Genomic DNA, 11,685 nt, shown 5'->3' with positions numbered 1-11,685 from the left:
CAATATTACTTTTTGTAAATAGTTTGTTATTGAGTTTAAATGAGCAAGTATTAATTTTATTACATGAGCTTTTTAAAGGCCAAGTTATAGTGATATACGTTTGAATGTAAGTTACCATCATATTAAAATATTTCAAACTGGTAATAAAATAAACGTTTGGTGCTGAGGTGTATGGTTATACAACAACTGAATTGTTTAAGGTCTATGGCTATACAATAGTCGAGTTTTGTGAAGGTATGTGAATATACAACAGTCGACTTGTTTAAGGTTATGTGGTTGTACAAGGTATGTGATTATACAACAGTCAACTTGTTTAAGGTTGTGTGTTTGTACAAGGTATGTGATTATACAACAGTCAACTTGTTTAAGGTTGTGTGTTTGTACAAGGTATGTGAATATACAACAGTCGACTTGTTTAAGGTTGTGCAGTTGTACAAGGTATGTGATTATACAACAGTCGACTTGTTTAAGGTTGTGCGGTTGTACAAGGTATGTGATTATACAACAGTCGACTTGTTTAAGGTTGTGTGGTTGTACAAGGTATGTGATTATACAACAGTCGACTTGTTTAAGGTTGTGCGGTTGTACAAGGTATGTGAATATTCAACAGTCGACTTGTTTAAGGTTGTGCGGTTGTACAAGGTATGCGAATATACAACAGTCGACTTGTTTAAGGTTGTGCGGTTGTACAAGGTATGTGAATATTCAACAGTCGACTTGTTTAAGGTTGTGTGGTTGTACAAGGTATGTGATTATACAACAGTCGACTTATTTAAGGTTGTGCGGTTGTACAAGGTTTGTGGTTATTCAACAGTCGACTTGTTTAAGGTTGTGCGGTTGTACAAGGTATGTGATTATACAACAGTCGACTTGTTTAAGGTTGTGTGGTTGTACAAGGTATGTGATTATACAACAGTCGACTTGTTTAAGGTTGTGCGGTTGTACAAGGTATGTGATTATACAACAGTCGACTTGTTTAAGGTTGTGCGGTTGTACAAGGTATGTGATTATACAACAGTCGACTTGTTTAAGGTTGTGTGGTTGTACAAGGTATGTGATTATACAACAGTCGACTTGTTTAAGGTTGTGCGGTTGTACAAGGTATGTGATTATACAACAGTCGACTTGTTTAAGGTTGTGTGTTTGTACAAGGTATGTGATTATACAACAGTCGACTTGTTTAAGGTTGTGCGGTTGTACAAGGTATGTGATTATACAACAGTCAACTTGTTTAAGGTTGTGTGTTTGTACAAGGTATGTGATTATACAACAGTCGACTTGTTTAAGGTTGTGTGGTTGTACAAGGTATGTGATTATACAACAGTCGACTTGTTTAAGGTTATGCGGTTGATCAAGGTATGTGCTTATACAACAGTCGACTTGTGTGATTATACAACAGTCGACTTGTTTAAGGTTGTGTGGTTGTACAAGGTATGTGATTATACAACAGTCGACTTGTTTAAGGTTGTGCGGTTGTACAAGGTATGTGATTATACAACAGTCGACTTGTATAAGGTTGTGTGGTTGTACAAGGTATGTGATTATACAACAGTCAACTTGTTTAAGGTTGTGCGGTTGTACAAGGTATGTGATTATACAACAGTCGACTTGTTTAAGGTTGTGCGGTTGTACAAGGTATGTGATTATACAACAGTCGACTTGTTTAAGGTTGTGCGGTTGTACAAGGTATGTGATTATACAACAGTCGACTTGTTTAAGGCTGTGTGTTTGTACAAGGTGTATGAATATACAATAGTCGATTCGCTTTAAGGTGTACGGTTGTGAAAGGGTCGAATTAAGATGAAATGTATGGTTATACTAAAGTCGACATGTGTTACATGGAATGACCAGTCTTGAGGGGATAAATTATATATGCAGACATCTATAAGTGATTTTAGCCGACAACGAAGAACAATTCGCAGGTCTAGCTGTTAAACTGATCAAAATTAGTAAATCATACGAAAATGATTTATGTATAAACATTTACTCAGAACGACACGCAATGTAGCAAACATAAATTTGAAGCGATAAAGGACGGAGGGAACTTAAGGATTTACGGAAATCAACGATCTTCTGCATAAAAGCGTTCGGATGATGTCGTAAATGCCCTTGATCACATTTTACATGAGAGAGAGAGAGTGAGAGAGAGAGAGAGAGAGAGAGAGAGAGAGAGAGAGAGAGAGAGAGAGAGAGAGAGAGAGAGAGAGAGAGAGAGAGGGAGGGAGAGAGAGAGAGAGAGAGAGAGAGTGGAAGAGAGAGAGTGAGAGAGTAAAAGAGAGAGTAAGTTGTTCTATTTATTCTACCTCTTAGTCACCTCTGTTTAAAATTTTACCTGATCGGTTTTTGTCTTTGCGTATTGCATGCTGCTTAGATAATTTAAAAGCGTGCCCTCCTGGCTTATGTAATATGTACAAATGAAAAATGTGATCCATCTCTAAGTTAAATCCATCCAAAATGTATATCAATTTCAAATATGTTCTGGCTTAGATGAATTGTGATTAATTAACATACATATACAGTTCTCATTGACGTAATGTTAGGTACCTATCCCCCCAAAAAAACAACAACCACACAGCAAGAACAAAACAACCCAAGTATATGAATGATAAATGTACTTGAGCTTTTCACCATATCCCATGCCGTTCAAATTATGCTTACGATATATTTCCTTTGTAGAATTCGAAAACCCCGACACTTGTTACAAGGTGGTAAGTGGTTTATCTTTAAGGTCGCATGCAAATATCACATCGATCAGATTTCAATAGAAACGCTATGGAGTCATGAAACGGAAAGATACGATCAATACTGAATTACATATCTTTTAAAAAAGACATTCAGCTTGTCACTTTTATCTCTATAATTGGTACTTGTTATTCAAACGCCATTTCAATGACGCAAATGGTTTGCAATCAAATATATTGTAACAGACTGATGCTCAATATTGATATTGTTTAGAGATAAATTAAGGCTGCATGGTGTAAGAATAGCCAACGATCTTACAAGCTTTGAAAAGTTACAATTAGATGATCTTAAAAGGTCTGGTAAAAAGGGTTACTTTAAGAATGGTACTTTAGTTGTGCTTGACAATAACGTTCAACCCCGAGTATTCAGGCGAGCAACCAGGCGTCAAGATCAGCAGGTACAGCCACCTCAGCAGGATGACATGGAGATCCAGCCAGACGCAGAAACAGCTAATGTTATAGACAAGGGGGGTGGTCAACGCTCATTTGTTCGGAAACTAAACGTGGAAGTTTTGTCTTGGAATATTTGTGGAATTTATACTAAGTTGAATAATGCTGATTTTATACATTATTTATTGGCGTTTGAAATTATCTGTCTCCAAGAAACATGGTGTCTGGAGTGTAATGACATTCAACATATTCTACCTGGTTATTTTTGTTATTTTTGCCCTGCGAAAAAATCTTTGAAGGCTGGGAGAAATATGGGGGGTGTAGCAATTTTTATAAAGGATTACCTATCTCAGTATATTAGCCGTGTTTGTGAAGATTTTATTTACGGAATATTGATAGTTATTGATAAAGGTATATTTTGCCCTGATAAACAGATTCTTTTAGTGTCATTATATAATCCACCACAAGGGTCACCATTTTATACGGATAAAACAGTCAGTGGTTTATCTGAATTTGAAACATTGTTATGTAATAGCGAATATAATTTGCAGGCATATGAGTTGTTGCTATGTGGGAATCTAAATGCGAGAACTGGTGTTTTTTAAATGATTTTATTAACATAAATCTAAATATACCAGTGTTTGCTCAGCTGGAATCTATTTTTGAGAACGATGTTAATACAATGAGAATTTCGAAAGACAATACTGTTAATGCTGTTGGAAAATTTCTCTTACAGTTTTGTATAACTTACTCATTATGTATAGTAAATGGACGAGTTGGGAGTGATAAAGGTGTTGGTGATTTTACGTACTATGGAGGTATTGGGTCAAGCGTTGTGGATTATTTTATATGTAGCCATAGCATGTATGAGATTTGTAATAATTTCAAAGTAGACGCTAATCCTGAAAGTGATCATATGCCATTAGTTTTGTGTCTTGATAGTATGTTAAAATCAGATGTTAATGATAAAGCCAAAATTATTTATAGTAGCAAAATTTGTATAGATGAAAGTAGTTATGAACATTACCAAGATGTGTTAAGCCAAAGTATACTTAATGGTGAATTCAAAGCTGTTGATGATATGTTAGAATTAGAGGATTCTGATACTAGTAATTTAGTCGAAGAATTCCAAAAATGTATTTTAAATGTATCGAAAGATTTTGTTAAGCAAATAAGAAAAACGAGTAAACGTAAAGTAGGCTTGAACTGGTTTGACAATGAATGTAAAGAACTTAAACGAAACGCTTTACGTAGTCTTAGATTGTATAGATCAACAAAAAGTATGGCAGATCTGTTTGATTATAAGGTAACAAGGTCTAAATATAAGTGTGTTTGTAAATCCAAGAAATTACTATGCCTGAGGCGCATTGGTTTAGATTTAGAGAACTCCATGCCAAATCCTAAACAGTTTTGGAGTAAAATAAAGCATTTAACTGGCAGACAAAGAACTGATCCTGATATAAGTGGCGAGGAATGGCTGCAGCATTTTAGGACTTTATTCCAATCTGATACTGACACTGAAAATGTACCCCCTATTATTGACAACTTCTTTAATGAAGTGGATGGTTCAAATAATATCATCTTAAACTCCAGGATTGAATCTGATGAGGTAATAAAGGCAGTGAATGACTTAAAGTTAAATAAAGCTTCAGCCGGAGAGCTATTGCCTGCACATTTTAAATATGGTATTTTCTATTTATTGCCATATATGGTACGTATTTATAACCAAATATTTACATCAGGTCAGTTCCCCAGAAGCTGGACGCTATCTATTATTATACCAGTGCACAAAAAGGGAAGTTGTAATAATCCTGATAATTACAGGGGTATAGCACTTGTTGGTGTATTTAGCAAAATATATATAAGCATTTTAAACAGAAGACTTACCTATTATACTCAAGTTTATAACTCCATCTCGGAGTCGCAAGCAGGATTTAGATATGGTTATAATACAACTGATAATGCTTTTGTTTTATATACTGTTATAAGCAAGTATTTAAGTACAAAGGGTAAGAAGTTATATGTTGCTTTTATTGATTTTAAAAAAGCGTTTGATTCTGTGGATAGGGCAAAATTATATACAAGCTTATTTAGACAAAATGTTAAAGGAAGGCTATTGGATGCTATTCAGTCAATTTATAAAGATGTCAAAATGTGTATTAGATGCAATGATGGAAAAACAGAGTGTTTTGACTGTCCAAGTGGTTTAAGACAAGGGTGTAATTTAAGTCCAGTATTGTTCTCACTTTTTATTAATGAATTGTATAGTTATATTGAACAAAGTGGTGTGCATGGTGTTCAGCTGTCCCCTTCTGATATTGAAGTGTTTCTACTTATGTTTGCAGATGATGTTGCTCTGTTATCTGATACAGTTGTAGGTCTACAAAAACAACTAAATGCACTAAGCTTATTTTGTGCTGATACTAAGTTGCAAGTTAATACTAGTAAAACAAAAATTGTTGTTTTTAGAAGAGGTGGGCAGCTGGCAAGTAAAGAAAAATGGAAATATAATAATGAAAATATAGATGTTGTATCAGGGTTTACTTATGTGGGTTTATATTTTAGTTGTACATTGTCATGGTATAAGATGGCAGAGAATTCTGCTCTAAAAGCTAAGAAAGCTTTACATTGTCTTTTTAAAGGCATTGCATCGTTACTTTTTGTTAAGTCTTCAGTGTTTTTTAAAATGTTTGATACAAAAATATCACCTATAATGTTATATGGTGCTGAAATTTGGGGAATGACTTCAATGAATGCTATAGAAAATGTCCAATTATATGCATGTAAAAGGTATTTAAATGTATCTTCTAAAGCTTGTAATGATGCTGTTTTAGGTGATCTAGGTCGTTTTCCATTACATATATATGCTTCGAAACGTTGTCTTAAATATTGGTTAAAACTTTTGAAACTTCCTGATGATAGATATGTAAAGTTGTGTTACAATATGTTAAAACTGTATGATAGTCTAGGTCATGAAAATTGGGTTAGTGTATTGCGTATGAATCTGTCTAGGAATGGTTTTGGATATATTTGGGAGTCACAGCAAGTAGTAAATGAAAGTTTCTTTCTTGAAGAATATGTAACGAGATTAAAAGATCAACATCTACAATTATGGAGTCAAACTTGTTCTGAGAATATGAAACTTAATAAATTTTACATGTATATAAAATCATGTTTAAAGACAGAATTATATGTGAACTGTGTTACAGTTGATAAATTTCGTAAATGCTTAGCAAATTTTAGATTTTCATCACATCGCCTTGCTATCGAAACAGGCAGGCATACCGGAATTGATAGGGACCATAGATTTTGTTTATATTGTAAAAATGTTGTTGAGGATGAATATCATTTTGTTATCAAATGTCCATTGTATAGAGATATAAGAAAAGTGTATATACCATCTAAGTATTATGTTTACCCTAGTCTTCACAAGTTCTTTCTATTAATAGCTACACAAAATGAAGAAATTTTGCAAAAATTAGCTATGTATTTGTATTATGCAGAAAAAACTAAAGACAGTGTATCAATAGTTGATTAACATGTATGATGCCATACTAACAACTAATATTTTGTGAATTCTATGCTTGGTCAACTCCACGTTGTTTATATGTTTCTATGTATGCATATCTGTATATGGGCCGGAGGCCTTCATACAATAAATATTTGAATTGACGATTGTCGACTAGTGATGAGTTGTATGGTTTAATGATTGTCGACTGGTGATGAGTTGTATGATTAAATGATTGTCGTCTGGTGATGAGTTGTATGGTTAAATGATTGTCGACTGGTGATGAGTTGTATGGTTAAATGATTGTCGACTGGTGATAATTTGTATGGTTAAATGATTGCTGACTGGTGATGAGTTGTATGGTTAAATGATTGTCGACTGGTGATGGATGAGTTGTATGGTTAAATGTTTGTCGACTGGTGTTGGTTTGTGAGGTTTTGCGATTGTCGACTGATGATGAGTTGTATGCTTTAACAATTGTAGATATTTGTTCTGTTGTATGGTTATACGATTTTTGAATCTTGTTGAGGTGTATGGCCATAAGAGAGTCGACTGGTGTTGAGGTGTATGGCTATATGATTGTAGACTGGTGTTGTGGTGTATGGCTATATGATTGTAGACTGGTGTTGAGGTGTATGGCTATATGATTGTAGACTGGTGTTGAGGTGTATGGCTATATGATTGTCGACTTGTGTTGAAGTGTATGTTTATATGAATATCAACTTGTGATGAGGTGTATGGTTATACAATTATCGACTGATGTTAAGTTGTTTAGTTTACACGATTGCTGACTGATGTTGAGTTATATGATAACACGATTGTCGACTTGTGTTGGGTTGTGCAGTTATACGATTGTCGACTGGTGGTGAGTTGTATGCGTATACGATTGTAGAATGGTGTTCAGTTGTGTTGTTATTCGATTTTCGAATCTTGTTGAGGTGTATTTTTACTTTACAGCATTTCGTAGTATAGCTGGAAAGTATTGTCTTTAATGTACGGTCAGTTTGACCACGGTTGACCAATAGGTGATCTAATTTTGTTATGAGGGGTCGTGTTATCCAATAAAAAGGATTAACGGTATAGACCGTGATTTTGGATACGACAATTGATTCAGTTGTAGCATGCACAATAGTCTGGACATTTCGGTTTTCTTTAAATTTCAGAATTGATTTTATTGAAAAACGTATGTTTTATTGATAGCTTTACAAATTTCTGGGGTTTTCTGTTTTTGATAATACATGTAGTATAGTTGTTTAAGAAAAGATGCCTTAGATATATTAGAATACTATTGATTTGAAGTGTTAATAAGAATAAACGGGTGCAGTTTTCCAGAGCATTTTTACACCATACTATTTGTGTGAATTTTTATCTCTGGTTTTTACTCTGGCCTATTGTATAAGAAAAGCTTTCATTTGAATATATATGCTTTCAAGATATCAGTGATTTGTGTACAAGAACATTTGGACTAAACCTACTTTGTCATAGTGTCAAGGAGCATGTTTCATGATTTGTATGCAACTGTGAAACTCTCATAAATATATACTTTTATTATCTATACATATTCTGATATTGACAAACATGCTTACTGAATAAAATGTCCCAAGCATTTGTGCACGCTATCGGCCAAACAGATATATTTGTTGAGTTGGTGATTTAAGTATAGATATTAGGGTGAATTAAAGTATAAACTGAGTAATGGAAATAATGGTTATACGATATGACTATGGGATTGTCGACTGGTTTGACGTGTATGTTTATCTGATTGTCGACTGGCGTTGAGGTGTATGGTTATATGAATGTCGACTTGTGTTGAGATGTATGATTATATGAATGTCGACTGGCGTTGAGGTGTATGATTATATCAATGTCGACTTGTGTTGAGGTGTATGGCTATGAGATTGTCGACTGGTTTGAGGTGTATGGTCATATGAATGTCGACTTGTGATGAGGTGTATTGTCATACGATTGTCGACTGTTGTTGTGTTGTATGGATATACGATTGTCGACGGTTGTTGTGTTGTATGGTTATACGATTGTCGACTGATAATAAGATGTTTGTTTATACAATAGTCTAATTGTGTTGAGTTGTATGGTTAAACGATTGTGTCTAATGGTGTTGAAGTGTATGGTTATACGTCTGCCCACTGGTGTTGAGGTTCATGGTGATAAACTAGTCGACTGGTGTTGAAGTTTATGGATAAACCATTATCGAATGGTGTTAATATGTATTAATAAACGCTTGGTGTCAAACTGTATGGTTTTACGATTGTCGACTGGTGGTGAGGTGTATGGTTATACAATTGTGGGCTGTCGTAGTGATTTACGGCTATGCAATTATCGACTAGTGTTGATGCGTACGAATATACAATGGTCGACTGGTGTTGAGATGTACGGTTATTCGAATGTCAACTGATGTTGAGATGTACGGTTATACGATTCTCAACTGATGTTGAGATGCACGTTTATACGATTCTCAACTGGTGTTGAGATGCACGGTTATACGATTCTCAACTGGTGTTGAGATGTACGGTTATACGATTCTCAACTGATGTTGAGATGTACGGTTATACGATTCTCAACTGATGTTGAAATGCACGGTTATACGATTCTCAACTGATGTTGAGATGTACGGTTATACGATTCTCAACTGATGTTGAAATGCACGGTTATACGATTCTCAACTGGTGTTGAGATGCACGGTTATACGATTCTCAACTGGTGTTGAGATGCACGGTTATACGATTCTCAACTGATGTTGAGATGCACGGTTATACGATTCTCAACTGGTGTTGAGATGTACGGTTATACGATTCTCAACTGATGTTGAGATGTACGGTTATACGATTCTCAACTGGTGTTGAGATGTACGGTTATACGATTGTCAACTGCTGTTGAGATGTGCGGTTATACGATTCTCAACTGGTGTTGAGATGTACGGTTATACGATTGTCAACTGGTGTTGAGATGTACGGTTAGACGATTGTCAACTGATGTTGAGATGCACGGTTATACGATTGTCAACTGGTGCTGAGATGCACGGTTATACGATTCTCAACTGGTGTTGAGATGTACGGTTATACGATTCTCATCTGATGTTGAGATGTACGGTTATACGATTCTCAACTGATGTTGAGATGTACGGTTATACGATTGTCAACTGGTGTTGAGATGTACGGTTATACGATTGTCAACTGTTGTTGAGATGTACGGTTATACGATTCTTAACTGGTGTTGAGATGTACGGTTATACGATTCTCATCTAATGTTGAGATGTGCGGTTATACGATTCTCAACTGGTGTTGAGATGTACGGTTATACGATTCTCAACTGGTGTTGAGATGTACGGTTATACGATTGTCAACTGCTGTTGAGATGCACGGTTATACGATTGTCAACTGATGTTGAGATGTACGGTTATACGATTCTCAACTGATGTTGAGATGTACGGTTATACGATTCTCAACTGGTGTTGAGATGTACGGTTATACGATTCTCAACTGGTGTTGAGATGTACGGTTATACGATTCTCAACTGGTGTTGAGATGTACGGTTATACGATTGTCAACTGGTTTTGAGATGCACGGTTATACGATTCTCAACTGATGTTGAGATGTACGGTTATACGATTCTCAACTGGTGTTGAGATGCACGGTTATACGATTCTCAACTGGTGTTGAGATGTACGGTTATACGATTCTCAACTGGTGTTGAGATGTACGGTTATACGATTGTCAACTGGTTTTGAGATGCACGGTTATACGATTCTCAACTGATGTTGAGATGTACGGTTATACGATTCTCAACTGGTGTTGAGATGCACGGTTATACGATTCTCAACTGGTGTTGAGATGCACGGTTATACGATTCTCAACTGGTGTTGAGATGTACAGTTATACGATTCTCAACTGGTGTTGAGATGTACGGTTATACGATTCTCAACTGGTGTTGAGATGTACGGTTATACGATTCTCAACTGATGTTGAGATGTGCGGTTATACGATTCTCAACTGGTGTTGAGATGTACGGTTATACGATTCTCAACTGGTGTTGAGATGTACGGTTATACGATTGTCAACTGATGTTGAGATGCACGGTTATACGATTCTCAACTGATGTTGAGATGTACGGTTATACGATTCTCAACTGATGTTGAGATGTACGGTTATACGATTCTCAACTGATGTTGAGATGTACGGTTATACGATTCTCAACTGATGTTGAGATGTACGGTTATACGATTCTCAACTGATGTTGAGATGCACGGTTATACGATTCTCAACTGATGTTGAGATGTACGGTTATACGATTCTCAACTGATGTTGGGATGCACGGTTATACGATTCTCAACTGGTGTTGAGATGTACGGTTATACGATTCTCAACTGATGTTGAGATGCACGGTTATACGATTCTCAACTGATGTTGAGATGTACGGTTATACGATTCTCACCTGATGTTGAGATGCACGGTTATACGATTTTCAACTGATGTTGAGATGTACGGTTATACGATTCTCAACTGGTGTTGAGATGTACGGTTATATGATTCTCAACTGGTGTTGAGATGTACGGTTATACGATTGTCAACTGATGTTGAGATGCACAGTTATACGATTCTCAACTGATGTTGAGATGCACGGTTATACGATTGTCAACTGGTGTTGAGATGTACGGTTATACGATTCTCAACTAATGTTGAGATGCACGGTTATACGATTGTTGAGATGCACGGTTATACGATTCTCAACTGGTGTTGAGATGCACGGTTATACGATTCTCAACTGATGTTGAGATGTACGGTTATACGATTCTCAACTGGTGTTGAGATGTACGGTTATACGATTCTCAACTGGTGTTGAGATGTACGGTTATACGATTCTCAACTGGTGTTGAGATGCACGGTTATACGATTCTCAACTGATGTTGAGATGCACGGTTATACGATTGTTGAGATGCACGGTTATACGATTCTCAACTGGTGTTGAGATGTACGGTTATACGATTGTCAACTGGTGTTGAGATGCACGGTTATACGATTCTCAACTGGT

The 11,685-nt window shown here is 35.9% G+C and overlaps 1 protein-coding gene across 7 annotated transcripts in view; it reads left to right on the top strand.

The window, feature by feature from the left end:
- Window positions 1-33: 33 nt before the first annotated feature.
- The window catches only part of LOC128221350 (uncharacterized), a 37,687-nt gene continuing 26,035 nt past the window's right edge, over window positions 34-11,685 (top strand). For 4 of the 7 annotated variants that reach the window (XR_008258977.1, XR_008258975.1, XR_008258976.1 and 1 more), the window contains exon 1: window positions 34-106. The gene's annotated coding sequence lies outside the window, so the exon portion shown is untranslated. Of the gene's footprint in view, window positions 235-11,685 lie in introns of all 7 variants that reach the window. The other 3 variants (XM_052929946.1, XM_052929944.1, XM_052929947.1) reach the window with 1 other exon arrangement.

Source organism: Mya arenaria, chromosome 16 (genome assembly GCF_026914265.1).
Source record: "Mya arenaria isolate MELC-2E11 chromosome 16, ASM2691426v1".
Lineage (NCBI taxonomy): Eukaryota > Metazoa > Mollusca > Bivalvia > Myida > Myidae > Mya > Mya arenaria.
The sequence above is the reverse complement of the archived record's forward strand: the minus strand, read 5'-3'. Positions and strand labels throughout refer to the sequence as shown.